The sequence below is a fragment of the Macaca mulatta genome, chromosome 15, assembly GCF_049350105.2.
Source record: "Macaca mulatta isolate MMU2019108-1 chromosome 15, T2T-MMU8v2.0, whole genome shotgun sequence".
Taxonomy (NCBI): domain Eukaryota; kingdom Metazoa; phylum Chordata; class Mammalia; order Primates; family Cercopithecidae; genus Macaca; species Macaca mulatta.
The window spans coordinates 72,497,527-72,515,651 of record NC_133420.1 but is presented as its reverse complement, the minus strand read 5'-3'; positions in this window follow the sequence as shown (position 1 = coordinate 72,515,651).

Here is an 18,125-nt window from a genome sequence, read left to right as displayed (position 1 = left end):
CAGTCCCAGTTATTTCTTCATAGCAGTGTGAGAAGGGACTAGCACAGTTTCCTTCCCTGGTTTGCAAAGGGAAGGAAACTGTGCTAGTCCTCTGTGCTAGTCCTCCATGGCCAAGTATCCACTAACGCACCGGACTCTGAGATTCCTTTCCACATCATAATCTTGACTTGTTTTCTCAAGATACACGTGCTTGGTAATTTGAGGTGTCATCATGACTGGATTTAAGGATGTCCAGTAGCTGGTGAAGCACCATTTCTGTATTTGTGTGTGAGGGTGTTTCCATGTGTCAGTGGACTGGGAGAGGAAAATCCCCTCAATGCTGGCACGACAGCCAATCAGCAGGGGGCCAGGCTGGCACAAATAGGCAGAAGAAGGGGGACTCGCTCTGTTTTCTCTCTCCTTTCTAGAGCAGGATATTTTTTCTCTTCCTGCCTTTGGACATCAAACTCCAGGTCCTTTAGCTTTTGGACTCTGGGACTTGTACCAGCAACATTCCAGGGGGTCCTTGAGCCTACATTGTTGGTTTTTCTTATTCTGAGGCTTTGGACTTGGACTGAGCCACACTACCAGCTTCTCTGGTTCTCCAGCTTGCAGTTGGCCTAACCTGGGACTTCTCCACCTCTGTGATCATGTGAGCCAATTCTTCTTACTAAATCCTCTCCCATCGATCCTCCTCATTCTATCTCTCTGGAAAATCCTGACTAATACAGTGTGTTTCTTTGTCCCCATTTCAGAGAAAAGTGCATAAAGCAGTTTCTTTAATTTTCCCCCAAGCTGTCTCACACAATAGGCAATCAATATTCATTCAATACCTACTATGGGTGAACCACCGCATTAGGAATTGTAAATGATATTAAGATGCAAAAGGACTTTGCCCTCAAGGAGCTTAGAATCTACCAGTCTGTCCTACTAGATAACCTGATTTCTAGCTGACTTTTAATTCTCCTACAAAGATATGAAAGTAACCACATTTGGCCGAACGCGGTGGCTCAAGCCTGTAATCCCAGCACTTTGGGAGGCCGAGATGGGCGGATCACGAGGTCAGGAGATCGAGACCATCCTGGCTAACACGGTGAAACCCCGTCTCTACTAAAAAAATACAAAAAAACTAGCCGGGCGAGGTGGCAGGCGCCTGTAGTCCCAGCTACTCGGGAGGCTGAGGCAGGAGAATGGCGTGAACCCGGGAGGCGGAGCTTGCAGTGAGCCGAGATCGCCCCACTGCACTCTAGCCTGGGTGACAGAGCAAGACTCCGTCTCAAAAAAAAAAAAAAAAAAAAAAGGAAGTAACCACATTATTCAAAAAAAGAGATTCTTCATTTTACAAAAAGATTCACTGCACATTTCCTAAAAGTACACTAGCATATTTAAAATATGAATTAATGTGCATACAGCATTTAGGGGAACATATTTGCTACTTTAACAATAATAGAAAGAGTTTGATCATTGTTTTTCTCTGTTTTACAACGGTAGGAATTAATTTTTTATGACATAAGTACTTGAATGTTGTTTGTTTTTAGGTTATAATGGGGCCTTGAAATCAGGCTATTTATTTATTGTGAACTTTCATTAAATGGCATCAGACATGATCATCCACTTTTCCTTTTCTCATGGCCTCTCTCTTTTTAATATGCTTTTAAAATACTTGTTAAAATGTTTGTTTGTCTTATAGACTATCAATTTAATGTGGTCATATCTATATAAGCTATAAAAACTATGAAACTATTATCACCATCAATATGATATGAAACAAATATGAGATCTAATTATGCTTCACTGTGGTCATACGTCCCTTAATAACATTCATGAGTTACCAGTTACATAATTAAATGCCAGAGGTGTTATCAAAGATAAATTTTAAGGTCTAATTAACTGATAATAATTATGGTTCAATGTTAAGTCTATATGATAATTAGCAAGACATTAGCAGAGAAAGTTTGCTAATCTGAAAATTATGAAGCTATTTCCGACCTGCTGCAGCATGGATGGACTTCTGTCTCCAAAGAAATGGCTTCAGATTCTGGGTGGACTCGGAAAGAAAAGATGTGGTTTATGTGCAGCAGGAATAAAATAATAGTTATAGCTCCTGGAATGCTTTTTAAACATTTTTAAAATTGTGGTAAAATACATGTGACATAGAATTTACCATCTGTACATTTTATTTTAAGAGTACAGTTCTGGGGCATTAAGTACCTTCCTATTGTTGTGCAGCCAATCTCCAGAACTTTTTCATCATGCAAAATGTAAACTCTATCTATATTCATTAAACAGTAACTCCGAATTCCCTTCCCCCTGCCCTGGCAACCACCGTTCTGTTTTCTCTTTCTATAGGTTTAACTACTTTAGGTAGCTTATACCAGTGGAATCCTGTGGTATTTGTCCATTTGTAATTGGCTTATTTCACTTAGCATAATGTCATCAAGGTGCACCCATATTGTAGAATACGTCAGAATTTCCTTCTTTTCTAAGGCTACATGATATTCCATTATGTGTATATACCACATTTTGTTCATTCATTCATCGATGGATATTTGGGTTGCTTTCACACCTTGGCTATTGTGAATAATGCTACGAACAACATGGGTATATAACTGGCTCCTTTCTGATTTAATATAAATAGGCACATTTTCTGGACCAAAAAAATGTACCCTAAGTTCAACCTCCAGTAACCCCAGTTGCAATGACAATGCAGGCCCCTGTGACTAATAAACTAGCCTTCTCCTTGAGACTGGTGTTCGTCCTCCTAGGAAGGAGGTTGGAAACGATCTAATATTTTTTTAGTGTGCTCAATGTGTCAGGTTCTGTTCAGGTCGCTTTTACTTTCTATTTCTAATAACCCCTTGAAGTAAGTATTAATCTTTGCATTTTACAGATGAGGAAACTAAGGCTGAGAGTTTAATAATATGCTCATAGTCTGAAAAGAATAAACAGTGAAATTGGATTAAAATCTAAGCCTTTTTTTGCTCTAAATGCCATGTACTTCTTCCCACTACACAGATAAGCAATAGAAACAACTCTTCCCCCTTGCATTTATAGAGTCAAATCACACTGCTTAAGGGGCATCATTCTGCATGTCATGTTTCTACCTCTCGTCTGCACTGCCCCTTCTGCTCTCTCAGTCATTCCCTATTATGTGCTTAATCCTATCCTAGACATGAAGGGAGACTGAGGTATAAAAGGAAGCACCAACTGTAAGAAGCTCACAACCCAGTTGGGAGGAAACACAGGAATTTCAAGAGAGTGAGTCTCTACATGCACGTAGGAGTGGAATCAGGGAACACAAATTCTGATCCCAGTGCCATCCAGTGTGGATACTCTGCTAAACATTTTGCCTCTTGGTCTCTATTTATAAATCTGGAAAATGAGGTCATTAGATTGGGTTTACTTTAGACTCTAAATTTCTGATGTGTTATTGCATACCTACACATAGAGGTGACTTCAGGTAAAATGCATAAGTACTCAATGCCTTAGTATCCTCATTTGTAAAATAGAAGGTGAAAATGTCTCTTGCAAGATTTGGGAGGAAATTAGATGCAATACTTCCAAAACTGTGGCAGGAACACCCTTGTACAATAAATGGTAGTCAGTATTACTATAGATCTGTGTTGAATACTAACAAAATCAATAGCAAAGTTGTAGGGTAAAGACAGTGATAGGGTCCAGGTGCAGTGGCTAATGCCTATAATCTCAGCACTTTGGGAGGCCAAGGCAGGTAGATCGCCTGAGGTCAGGAGTTCATGACCAGCCTGGCCAACATGGTGAAACCTTGCCTCTACTAAAAATTCGAAAATTAGCCAGGCATGGTGGCTCACACCTGTAGTCCTAGCTACTCAGGAGGCTGAGGCATGAGAATAGTAGCTTGAACTCAGGAGGTGGGGGTTGCAGTGAACAGAGATCATGCCACTGCACTCCAGCCTGGGCAACAGAGTGAGACTTGGTCTCAAAAAAGAAGACAGTGGTTGAGCAAAGTACTTAAGGTGTGGTTTTGAGGCTTTTACTTCTCCTCATGGACAAAAATAACCCATTAGTACATACAATTTGGTTTACCATTCTGACTCCTTCTGTGAGAATTAGACAGTGAGAATATAATCTTGAAATTCTGTTTTCCATTTGCAAGAAAACTATCCAAGGATTTTATGGATATCCTGTGGTGACAAGGGGTAATAGATTTTATTCAGTTGTAGAGTGGAAACAAGCCTTGAAAATCATGAAGTTGTGTGGTCCCCAAACCTAGCTGATCATCAGGATCACCTGGGGATACAGATTCCTAGTCTAGCTTCCAGAAAAATCCTAATTCAGTAGGTAAACCTGTGGTACGTAGTTCTCCAACTACACTTTTTTTTTTTTTTTTTTTTTTTTTTTTTTTTTTTGAGACGGAGCCTCGCTCTGTCGCCCAGGCTGGAGTGCAGTGGCCGGGTCTCAGCTCACTGCAAGCTCCGCCTCCCGGGTTCACGCCATTCTCCTGCCTCAGCCTCCGGAGTAGCTGGGACTACAGGCGCCCGCCACCTCGCCCGGCTAGTTTTTTTTTTTTTGTATTTTTAGTAGAGACGGGGTTTCACCATGTTAGCCAGGATGGTCTCGATCTGCTGACCTTGTGATCCGCCCGTCTCGGCCTCCCAAAGTGCTGGGATTACAGGCTTGAGCCACCGCGCCCGGCCTCCAACTACACTTTGACTCTAACTCCTACAGCTATGGCCCTCTTTTAGTCTTGCTTTCGCCTCACACCAAGTGACAACCATACTTAAAAAAGTAGTTTTCTGAGCAATTCCCCTTCTGGGTATATACACAAAAGAATTGACAGAAAGACTCAAACAGATATTTATGCACCCATGTTTGCAGCAGCCTTATTCACAATAGTCAAAAGCCACCCAAGCGTCCATTCAGAGTTACTAAACAAAATGTGGTATATACACATACAATGAAATACTATTCAGCCTCAAAATGGAAGGCAATTCTGCCACATGCTACAACACAGATGAACCTTGAGGACGTCATGCTCAGTGAAATAAGCCGGTTCACAAAAGGACAAATATCTGATTCCACTTTTATGAGGTGCCTAGAATAGGCAAATTAATAGAGACAGAAAGTTAAATGGTGGTTGCTAGGGAGTGGGGAGGAAAGAATGGAGGGTTATTGTTTAATGGGCATGGAGTTTCAGTTTAGGAAGATGAGAAAACTGCTATGGATGGTGATGATGAGAGCACAACAATATGAATATGTGTAATGCTACTGAACCGTACTCTCAAAAAAGATTCAAATGGTACATTTTATATTATGTATATTCTACCACAAAAGAATAAAAAATTTAAAATTAACTAAACTGTAAAAAAAAAAAAAAAAGCCTTTCTGGCTAGAGGAATGAAAAGATTTATTTCGAACTTCACCACCAACCAGGTTCTCTTCTAAACAATGAGGAGATGATTTATTCCCTCCAAGAGACCATGTACCTTTTAGGGAGGGATTGAAATGTATTAGTGAATTCCACCTACAAGGGGAAAACCACTCTGACAGCAGCATGCAAAAGGTTTCTGTGCAGTCAAAAAAAGGAGCAACCAATGCTTCCAGGGAAGGCTGGGGATAGAGGTTGATATGGTTTGGCTGTGTCCCCACCCAAATCTCATCTTGAATTCCTATGTGTTGTGGGAGGGACTCAGTGGGAGGTAATTGAACCGTGGGGGCAGGTCTTTCCCATACTATTCTGATAGTGACATGAGATCTGATGGTTTTATAAGAAGGAGTGTCCTTGTACAAGCTCTTTCTCTTCGCCTGCTGCCATCAATCTAAGACATGACTTGCTCCTCCTTGCCTTCCACCACGATTGTGAGGCCTCCCCGGCCACGTGGAACTGCAAGTCCATTTAACCTCTTTTTTTCTAAATTGCCCATTTCAGGTATGTCTTTACCAGCAGTGTGAAAACAGACTAATACAGAGGTAGTGGGGGAAACTGAAGGCCTCTCAGAGAAAGTAACACAGAAACCGTTGACTCTTCTCCAAAGGTCTGGCCTGCTCCACTCCCCTTCACCATTCTCTGAGAACTGACATTGCCTGCTCCTCTCTCCAGCCACTGCCCATCTCCTCTGCTATCAGGTCTTTGCTGTCACGTTCTGAAGTTCCAGGTTGAACTTTGCCAGCACCCATTGACTGATATTTTACAGAGAGCTTAAAAATTCTTCCTCGCCCAGAGCTTAGGTCTTTCAGTAAAGTCTTTTCTTACACCTAATATTGTGCAGCTATTTTTGTCTTGTTTTGCTTTTTGTTATCATTCCTATACCTGTTGTGGAAAAATGTGAAAGTACATAATCAAAAAGAAATAGAAAATAAAAACACCTATAGTTCCACCACCTGCCTTAGAAATACTAACACACACACACACACACACACACACACACACACACACACACAATGTTTTACATTAGTAGGGTAACACCATGCATTACCATTTTGTAATCTGCTTTTTCCACTGCACTCTGTTTTGACTCCTCTAGATATTTGTAGCTAGGGAGAGATCGAAGTCAGATTCTAACATTTACCATTTTGCCCACACACACGCAATTCTCACGCCCAGGTTTTCTAAAGGCCTTGATTCCTAGAGAGGAATCATTAGTCCATTTTGTGTTGCTATAAAGAAATACCTAAGGTTGGGAAAATTATTTTTTAAAAAGTTTATTTGGCTCACAATTCTGATAGCTATAAGTTAAAGATTCAACATCTGCATCTGATGACAGCCTCAGTCTGCTTCCACTCATGGTGGAAAATGAAGGAGAGCCAGTGTGTGCGGAAATCACACGGCAAGCAAGGAAGCAGGAGAGAGGGAGGAGGTACCAGGCTCCTTTTAACAACCAGTTCTTGCTGAAACTAATAGAGAATGAATTCACACCCACCCCAAGGGAGGGCATAAATCTATTCATGAGAGATCTGTCCCCTCACAATCCTGTGGAGGTTAAAGCAACTGTATCTTGGAAGCTAATCCGCCATGTTGACTTCTGATTTACCCCGATTCCAGAAAGACCTCTAAGATTTTCAGTTTACCTACTGTTTCTGTGGAAGAGCAAGTACTTAACAGTAAATCCTGCCCTTAAGTCAAAGAACCTCGATGTTATTGTATTTCAATTGTCCTGCACATCCCTCTGAATCACCCCTTCCCTATAGTACACAAGCCCTGGGTCTAGGGGGTAGTGGTGTGGGATCCACCATCCTGTCTCACCACTGCCTGAGACACAGACATGGCTTCTGTCCCTGTTAAATGTTTCTAAGGAAGTGGATGTGTCAATCTCTTTCTTCAGCCTCTCAGTTTCCTCAGACTTTGGGGGTAGGTTTGCATAGACCCACCCACTGTGGAACAGACTTAAACACCTCCCACTAGGCCCCAGCTCCTCTCTGGTAATCAAATTTCAGCATGAGATTTGGTGAGGACAAATAAACCCTAAGAAACCATAGCAAGGGGTAAAGCAGGGACTGCCGATAGAAGGGTCCAGGAGCCAGAGACTGAAGGCAGGGCAAGGAAAAGCAGATTTCCTGCCTCTCTTTTCCCTGTGCCACTGCCTTCCCTCCTCTCCCCTCACAGCTACCCTTCCAAACACAGTGCACTAAAACTCCAGCCCTTTGGAGTGTGTCTGCCCTGCCAGGAATCAGGCACGATGCCATCCCAGCAGATGGGCCAGAAAATAGGTAGTCAATGTTCATTTCCATGGACAAATAGGAGTATCAAGAGTGGATGTTGAAAACAGGACTTCTAGGTAAGAATTTATCCTTCAACACTCATATCAAGACAGACACAGTCAGGATTCTAGCTGAGGGACAAATTCACTCTGACCCAAGAGAAACAGCTGTCAAGTCTTGGGGAAAAATGCTTCCGTGGAGAGGAAAGGGCAGCAGTGAGGCCAACGGCCTCTCTGGTGGGTTCCCCTCGCATTCTGCAGAATCCCTCTTCAAGCCAAAACAAGCTTGCTCCGCCCAGCCGGCGCTGGTTAAACAGGTCATTAGAATGCAGTGCCTCACTCCACAGGCTCTCCAGATACATAAAGAGTCCATAACATTTGGGCTGCAGCCCCAACTCATTATTTGCTATGAAAGTTTATGCAGCTACAAAATTAAATGGGAAAAGCACATTAGGAAGGGTTTGCAACCTACTTAACTCATGCCTGACAACAGCAAAAGACCACAATGTAACTGTCAGCTTGTCAGCTTAGTCATTCTCCTTCTCAATTTAAGTCATAGCTAGTTCTTTGGGAGAAAGTTCCATACAAACATGAGTTCCTCACACATCCCAGGGGCTGTCCCCTGTGGCCTGGAATCCCACAACCACGGTAAGCTAGCCATTCTTGCCAGGATACCACCAGGCTGTCTACTCCAGTTACCACTTTGCAAAAGAAGGCTGATTTCTACATGTCTCTCTAGGTCATTTTAAATAACGTCCGAAAATTCCCATTCAGCCACAGATGAAGTCTTTTAACAAGATCGTTTCTTTTACTAAATTGTAGTCAGTAAACTATGCACCAAAGCCAAATCCAGCTCCTTATCTGGTTTTTGTTTGTTTGTTTTAAACAAAGTTTAATTGGAACACAGCCCCATCTTAAGTGTTGGCTGTGGGCTGTGGCTGCTTTTGGTCTACTAGGGCAGAATTGAAAAGTTGCAACAGAGTCTGTGTGGTCAATAAAGTTAAAAATACTTAACTAATTTTTATAGAAAAATTTGTCACTCCTCTACTAAATCACTGTATGTACTAACTTTTGTTGTTGTTATTTAAAAAATATTTTGTTGTTGTTTATTGTAGAAAAGGCCTGAAAGAACTGGTTATACAGGTTTTCTTTTCTTTTTACATTTGTATATTTGCAACAAATGTTGTGCATTTTTTGTAATTTAGGGAAAAATATTTTTTATCGAAAAAGTGAAGGAATGTACGCCTTTGTAACGGAAAGAGAATCTGCAGGACTGATTGCAGATGGGCAGATGATACTTCTCTTAGTTTGTTTGTGTTGCTATAACAAAATGCCTGAGGCTGGGTAGTTTATAAAGAACAGAAATTTATTTCTCACGGTTCTGGCGGCCGGGTCCTAACAGCTTTGTTGTTTGGTTAGAGTCCGGCGTCTGCTTCAAAGGTGGTGCCAAGGTGGTCCTGCCCCCTCTGGAGGGGAGGAATGCTGTGTACCCACATGGCGGAAGGTGGAAGGGCTAGCCAGCAGAACACTGCTTGAAGCGTCTTCTTTAAGGGCCTTAATCCCATTCCGAGAGAGGAGCGAGCCCACAAAGTCCAATTACTTCTTAAAGGCCCCACCTTTTGGCCGGGCGCGGTGGCTCAAGCCTGTAATCCCAGCACTTTGGGAGGCCGAGACGGGCGGATCACGAGGTCAGGAGATCGAGACCATCCTGGCTAACACGGTGAAACCCCGTCTCTACTAAAAAATACAAAAAAAACTAGCCGGGCGAGGTGGCGGGCGCCTGTAGTCCCAGCTACTCGGGAGGCTGAGCCAGGAGAATGGCGTGAACCCGGGAGGCGGAGCTTGCAGTGAGCTGAGATCCGGCCACTGCACTCCAGCCTGGGTGACAGAGCGAGACTCCGTGTCAAAAAAAAAAAAAAAAAAGGCCCCACCTTTTGATACAACCACATTGACCTTTAAGTTTCACACCTGAATGTTGGAAGGGACACATTCAAACCATCACAATGCTAAAACTAGATCAAATGTTCCATTTTCCTCCGTGGGTAAAGGTGAACTTCTTATGATGACAAATGCAAGTTGTGCGTTAGTCCAGGCCATCTGAGAAGCAGTCACCAACACATGAGAGGACTTTATTAGCAGAAATCTCTGTGAGAGAAAGAAGGAGGGAGCCAGGGGAGGCTGGGAATGCAATCAAACCCTGAGTGAAAGAGAAAGAGAAGAAAGGAAGAATGGGTGGAAGCAATTCAGTTATTTTTGTTTTTTGAGACATGGTCTCACTCTGTTGCCCAGGCTGGAGTGCAGTGGCATGATCACTGAAGCCTCAACTTCCTGGGCTTAAGCAATCCTCCTACCTCATCCTCCTGAGTATTTGGGACTACAATAATATGTCACCATGCCTGGCTAATTTATTATTGTTATTATTATTATTATTGTAGAAACAGAATTTGATTATGTTGCTCAGGCTGGTCTCAAACTCCTGGCATCAGTAATCTTTCTGCCTTAACCTCCCAAAATGCTGGAGTTATAGGCATGAGCCACAATGCCCAGCTGGAGAATGTAGTTCAGTTCTAAGAAAAGTCCAGCAAGGCCAGCAGGAAGTTCTTGAACCAAAGTCACCAGTCAGTGGAGTACTGCATCTCCCAGGAATGGACCTACTTTATATTCCTGCTACACTCAGTTACTGACTGGCAGCAGCCTTTGGGAAGCATGGCCTAGAAAATGCAGGGATGGAGTTCCTAGGCCAGCAGCTGGGTCTTGGATAATTATACTCCCTGCAGTTAGAAATCTGAGAGATGCATATTCATGGTCACCTCAAAAAAAAAAAAAAAAAATACAAAAGTATGTGATTCTTTGTGGAAAAATCATTTTAAAACATCAGCCCAGCCTCTAAATGAGGTTCCAGGAAGAAACAGACTTTTTGGAAGCTGAATAGATCCTAGAGCTCACATTTCAACCTTCTTATTTTATAGATAAGAAGAAGGTATTTTAAATAGTCCACTTTATACAAAAATGGTTCAATGTCCTATCTTTCAGCATAGTCTATTTTATATTCTGAGCATCATTGACTTTAGAGCTTTAGATACCTTGACAATGGCTCAATCCATGGGACACAGAGAAGGTTTTAGTGTGAAAAATGAGCCTCAAATGTTGGGAACATTCTTTAGAGCGGGGCCCAGATTCATCAGTGAGAGGATTTTCAGGCAGAAGTCAAATGAAAACTCCATCCTTTATTTCTACGAGACATATAAGATATCAGGCCAAGGTTGGATTTCAATTTACCGGATAAAGTCATGGAAGCTAAGGAAGTAATGAAGTAACATTTCTTGAGCAACTACTATGTGAAATAGTGCTACTAGCAATATCATGATTCTATCAATGTTTTAATTTTTTCTTTTTTTTTTTTTCATCTTACCCCGACTTGAAGCTCAATATCAATGTTTTAAAAAGTTAGTTTTAGTAGGAGAGTGAAGGCTGGTTTGGAGGCCAAGAGGCCGGTTAAGAAGTTACTAATTGTCCAGGTAATGATGGCAGGAATAGAAATAAGGGAAGAGATATGTTGCATGGTTAAACAAGAAAGCACAGAACCTAGCAACTGCAAAGAAAACAAAGATGTTTCCAGACTGAAAGAGTCAGAGGAAGAGGAGCCCATTAACCAAGAGAGTCAGTATGGAAAAGTGAAAACAGAAGATGGAAAAAGCAGAGAAGCCAGTGAGCAAAACTGGACTTGTAGAGTTTGAGATGCTATTGGAGCATTTGTATGGAGCCATCCACCAAGTGGGTGAAAATTTAAGTTTGAATCTCATTAGCAGAAACAGGGCTAAAGATGTGAACTTAGGATTTATCAGTAAAGATCTGATCATAGGAGCTGGAGAAGAAAAAGAACCTAGGACATGATAATGTCTTGAAGGTGGATAGGGACACAGAAGCCAGCACAGCCCAGTGGGAAAAAGGGCAAGGGAAGAACCAGGAAAGCCGAGTGCTAAAGAAGCCAAAGGAGAGGAAAGCCCCCAGAAAAAACAACTGACCCAACAGCACTAAATCCTACAGAGAATAATTTGGAGCAATCACTGGAGACTGCCCCAAACCAGACCTGTGGAACAGAAGTCATCCTGCAGAGTTGAGAGTAAGTAGATTATGAGGAAGTGGATTCGAGCAGTGAAATGAGTTTGATTGCTTGGTGGGTGTTATTACCACAACCAAAGAGGATTTAACAAGGGGATTTTATTACTTGCAACACATAAGGAGAACATAGGGGGTCATTCCCAAAGCAGTGTTTCTTGGAAGAAAGGTGGAAAGGAGGCTTTTGTTGTGCTAGTTGGCTGAGTTTTTGTATGTAAAGGCAGGGTAAAGGCAGCACAGGTACAGTCCCCAATCATGTTGCTTCATATGCCACACATATAGAAAATGGCGAACAAGCTCTTCCCTGGGTGTGGTTTTTAGTATGGTCATCTGGAGAGTTCACCAAAATTAATCTCTAACTCAGGCATCTCTGGTTCCAGCCAGTTTTTGTTTTGCCATAGCTGGACTTCTTCCTGGAGCCTTTTGAAACAACAGAAACTCAAGGTGCCACAGTTACGAGTGGTTGCCCTTTCACAGAGCACCCAGGAACACTGGGTTTCAAAGAGAGTGAGGGATGAAATAGTGGAATAACCATTTGAGGGGTGAAGCATCTAATTGGCCAGCCTTGAGCTTTTCTCCATTGATTTTGCTGTTGTCAGGTACTCGGATATTTGGGCTTCATTCCCTCCTTTTTGCATCCACTCGCATTCTTGACACTTAAATTTGCCTCATCTGGTCTCCAGGTAACTGTGCCCTGTAGAATTCAACTGTGTTAAGGATTAAATAGGATTTTGTGAGCAAGCCTCAGCAGAGCTATTTGAAATGACCTGCTGTAACAGATGCTATTGGAAGCTAAACTATTCAGGATGTGGTCTCCCTCTGCCTCTGTTCACACAGGCTTAATTTATGTCCTTTCTTAATGTATGTCTTAGCGAAGAAAAGGGATTGCAGTTAAAAGGCTTATATATGAGAAAAAATAATTTTTAATTTCTTAGTAAATCAAACTATAAGTATAATCATATCTTGGTACGCTTGATGCTTTTTAATAGTAAGAACTCACGTTTCAAAGAAATAATAATAATTTTAGAATGAATTTCTGGCCTTTTAAAGGTTTTGAGAGAAAGGATTTGATAGTTTTTGTCTCTCTTTTTCTGTCTCACTGTCTGTGTCTCTCTCTCTCTTTCTCTCTCAATCTCTCTCACACACACACATATAGCAGATGTTATAGAAAGTCATATGAGGTTTTTCTAGTTCTGGGATCATCATTATGAGTAGTAATAATATGGTTTTCGAAACATTTTTGTGTTGGCTCTGTAGCAAATCTTAACTATAAAGATGTTAAACAGTAACCATTATATTACAAATAAAACTTACACCTGTCTGTCTAAAATGTTACGGTTTATTATTGTTGTTGTTGTTATAAGAAAAGGAAAAAGCAACCCTATGGGTAAAACCATTCACACAAGAAAAATCACGCTGGCAACTCATTATTTGAGGTTGTTATTATGTTAGATGATAGCTTCTAGGTGTAAGGCACATACCTATAATGATCACATTAAGGCAGAATCTCATTAATAATAGATGAGATCTGATTATATCCATTCCTGATGCTACTTTAATAACCTCTGGCATTTTTGCAACAAAAAACAATAATTTGAACCTTTTTGCTTTTTTTAAAAAAAAGAAAAATCATTCTTGGCACATCTTAGTACCAAGCTGGAGAAAATAGGTTGCTTTTGAATCCAGGAACAGTCTCTGACATGAGTCTTCCTGGTGCCTTTTAATAGTAAGAACTGACATTTCAAAGAAATAATAATAATAATTTTAGACTGAATTTCTGGCCTTGTACAGATTTTGAGAGAAAGGATTTGATAGTTTTTCATTGTGGTATATAGTGATTTTGTGTGTGTTTTTTTTTTAATTAGGACACATCAGCTTCTGTATTCACACCAGATCCAAATGCCTTGTATTCCCTGACAGTGCAGGAAAGGGGGTCCAATACAGTCACAGTCTACAAGAACTGAACAGGTAGTCTAGATGAAGCACTTGGTTTGTTATTTTACATCATCAGGAACTTTGTTGCTGCTTTTCCTGCCCAGCTTTTGTTTCATCCTTCAGCTCTTACATAACCTCTTACATATCACAGGCTGAATGAAGCCTGTCCCCCACCACCCCACAAAATTTCCATACGTTACCTTAATATGGGAAAAGGGACTTTGCAGATGTTATTAAGGATCTTAAAATGGGTAGATTGAGCTGGATACCTGGGTGTGTCAGATGTAATTACAAGGGCCCTTATATGGTAAGAATATGATGTGATAACAGAAGCAGAGGCTGGAGCGCTGGGCTTAGAAGATGGAGGAAACAGCCAGAAGCCAAGACTAAGGTCAGCCACTAGAGGCTGGAGAAGGCTTCCAAACAGTTTCCCCACTCAAGGCCTCCAGAAGAAACAAACCTACCTACATCTTGATTTTAGCCCCATAAGATTCATTTCAAAATTCTGACTTCCAGAATCATAAGAGAATAAATCTGTGTTGTTTTAAGCACTAAATCTGTGGTGACTTGTTACAGTAACAATTGGGAATTAATATATCCCATATCTTCTTTCCTTTCAAAAGAGGAAGAGAAAGGGGTAGATTGCATGGGTCAGAGGAAAAAAAAAATTCAATAGTTATTTTAATCTACATAGCTTGAACGAAGAAATGATGTGCTTTTGTACATCATAATTTTCCTATTGAGGATAATGTTTGCATATTATAGAAAGTTGAAAAGCGCAAAACAGAAAAAGAGGAAAAATAAACAGCTTTGCTGACATTCTATCATTTTTCCTTCCAGTCTCTTTTCTATGTGTATTTTTATATACCTGAGCATTAGCTACCAGTATGTTGGAAATAATCATGGAAAAGAAGTATTTGTTGCTTATTTTGTAAATAAGAAATTTGAACATCATGAAGTTAAGGAATTTTGCCCAGTCATACTACTCACGAACAGAGTCTGGATTCCAACCTGGGACTCTCTTAACAACAAATCCCATTTTACTGCCCCACACTATGAAGTGAGTAGGTGAGAATAAAACTGTCAGGGACAAAGATCCAGCAATTTTGATGGAGGCTTTAAGATTCTACTCCCGCTAGAGGTAACCCCAAGAAACTAGAAGGTTTGGAATGAAGTGCTAATGAGAAAGAAACATCTTTCTTTTTCCTAAGTTGACTCCTCTACCAACAGGTCAATGAGGCCAGGAAAACATTTGGTAGATGTAATTGAAATGCATAAATTAAAATCCCTTTTCATACCATCAGCCAAACTATTCCATTGCTACAGCCAAACAGAGATGGGATTTTTTTATACCTTCGTGAAATCTTCCAGATAAAGGCTTTCATATCAGTTTTATTCGTTGTGTTACCAATACTACACTGCTCTATTTAATTCCATTTAAATGCATTTGCTTTGTCTTTTCAAAGAAAACTTAGGAAGGAGAGAGGGAGGGAGGGATGAAGGAGAGAGGAAGGGAGGGATGGAGGAGAGAGAGAGGCGCGGGAGGGAGGGAGGGAGGGAAAAAGGAAGGAAGGAAGGAAAGTAGGAAGGAAGGGAGGAAGGGAGGGAGGGACAGAGAGAGGGAGAGAGGGAAAGTTTGTCAAGCCCTATGCAATGGAAAAGGTTGATTAACATGCTCTCACGATTTTGCATATGGTTTCATCTATAGGCTCCTTTTGTATTGTTATTCATTAAACATTTCTATTTGTGTCAAGCAATTGGGAATTGCTTGCATTTAACAGTTTAATGCCTCATGCAGTCAGTAATGTAGAGAAATTAATGTAAATGAAAATAAATTGGGTATTATGCCCAGTAGGAAAGCACCCCAGCCTGTATCCCTTATCTAATTCACTGCCTAAGCCAGAGTGCAGAACTTCTAAAGCAGTGTGATTTCCTCTTCACAAGGTGCAAAATACAGCCTCCATTAATGGTCACTTTGAAGGATGTTTAATACAAGGAAAGAGCATCCGCATCTGTGAGGTACTTGGGAAGCTGGTGTCCTCTCTATGGGTTCTGGCTGGGACATTCATCCTGAAGGCAATTTGGAGAGAGAGACAATAGGCAATAAAGCTAAATCACTCAAGAGACATCAGAGGGCTCTCCTCTGTGCCTGGGGGGCGGAGCTGGGCTGTAGCCAAGGCTGTTCTATCTACTCAGAGTATAGTTCTCCCTCCTTCAAGGTCATTCTCCCCAGTAAAGCAGGAAAGGGAAATGGAGTTGCAACTGAGATGAGATCCGTGACCCCTTTTACACAGAAAGACTATAGCCACTGTGCTGCTCACATCCTTGCTTTTATGCCACATACCTATTCCTCATATTTCCAGAGCCAGGGTTCTAGCTGTTTCAGGATAATCTGATTACACAGTTACAGAACATGAGAGGATTTGCTCTTGCTTGTATTAGGACCCATAACCAGTGATTCCAATGATGATAATGATAATATGATGACAATGATAGAAGTTAACCTTAACTGAACACCTGCCACACACCAAGCACTATTTAAAAATTGAATTCTCAAACGAACCCTAAGAGGTAGACACTATTATTATCCTTATTCTCTACATGAGGAAACTGAAACACCAAAAGGACAAATGACTTACCTGAGACAGCAGCAGCTAATAAGTGGAGAAGCCAGAATTTGAACCTGGGCTGTTGGCCTCCAGAGTCTTGGGCCAGTAGCTCATTGACCTATTATACATTTATTTTTGCTAATTCTCACAGCAACTCCTAGGAGAGATAACCTTTATATTTCACAGAGGAGGAAACCTGGCCTTGCCCGAGATCATTCAGCTTCTCACATTTGTATATAATTCTATAAGGCACTGGTTTGCAGACTTTTTTCTTCTGCTGAAGTCTTCCTGAAAGTAAAAGTTTATTGGAAGACTGAAGCCAAACAAAACTTCTCCCACTGAAGTGAGAAGAGGGGGTATCCTGTCACTCTTCACATCCCTACTTGTGTCAGGGGAGCAACATCTTCTTTGTTCCTTCCAGAGCACTTATCATAATTTCCAACTGTTTTATGCCATTGTTTGATATATATTAATTGCCTATCTACATAACTTGCCGGTTAGTTCTATGAGGACAGTTATCTAAGGCTATCTTATTCACCATGGATCTGTGTTCCCACCCAAATCTCACGTTTGATAGTAATCCCCAGTGTTGGAGGTGGGTCCTGCTGGGAAGTGATTGGGTCCATGGAGGTGGATCCTTCACAAATGGTTAAGCACCATCCCCTGAGTGCTGTTCTCGTGATAGTGAGTCGATGAGATATCATGAGATCTGGTTGTTTGAAAGTGATGGCACCTCCTTCCTATCTCTTTTCCTTCTGCTCCAGCCATGTAAGATGAGCCTACTTCCCCTTTGCCTTCCACCATGATTTTAAGTTTCCTGAGACCTCCCCAGAAGCCAAGCAGAGACCAGAATCATGCTTCCTGTACAGTCTGTGGAACTGTGAGCCAACTAAATCTCTTCTATTTACAAATTACCCAGGCTCGGGTATTTCTTTGTAGCAATGCAAGAATGGACTAATACAATCATTGTGTGTCTAGTACCTAGAAACCACCAGGCACATCGTAAGTGTTCAATAAATATTTACTAAAATGTACAAGTGAAGTCATATTTTTTCTCCTCAATCCCACATGGAGTAAATTAAGACAAAATAGAACTACCAAAAGCCAGACAGCAGAGGGAAATATTAAATGAGGTTTTCCATTGATCAATGTTTTATCCCATTTCTATTAAATATATATCACTTTGCAAGGCACTGTGTTTAAATTGTTATTGCCGTTGCCACTGTGAAAAAGAATGGTGTCAGTCTACAGGTATGAGCTTAGATCCACTCAGCCCAGTGGTGCCAGTAAGATCAGATGAGAGGATGTACCCGATGAGCATCTTTCAGGAAGGCAACAACTACACTCATGCGTAGAGGGATCGTTTTCTTTTTATGATTTGCAAAGTCTACCCAGACCAAACCTGGTAGATTTCCAAGAAAAACTGAAGTAGAATTTCCTGAAACATTTCAGTAAATTCAGTGTTTCAAAGGTTACTATCATCTAGGTCTCCTTTAAAAATTAAATAAACCCTTAAAGTAAATGGCAATTAATTTAGCTTGATCAAATAAATATAAAAAAAGGTCATGAATAAAATTAAAAATGGATTTAGAAAAATACATTTTTTAAGTATGACAGGCAATATTCAAAGGTCAACCCAAATTAGTAAGATAAATTTGCAGACTCAGTAGACAGGTACGCAATGGGATGAAAAGACAATTCTCTAAAGAAGAAATATTAATGATTAATAGAATGTGAAGAAATATTAATGGTTAATAAAATGGTTAACTAATGTGTAAGATCAGAATACCACTACATTTTTTCACAA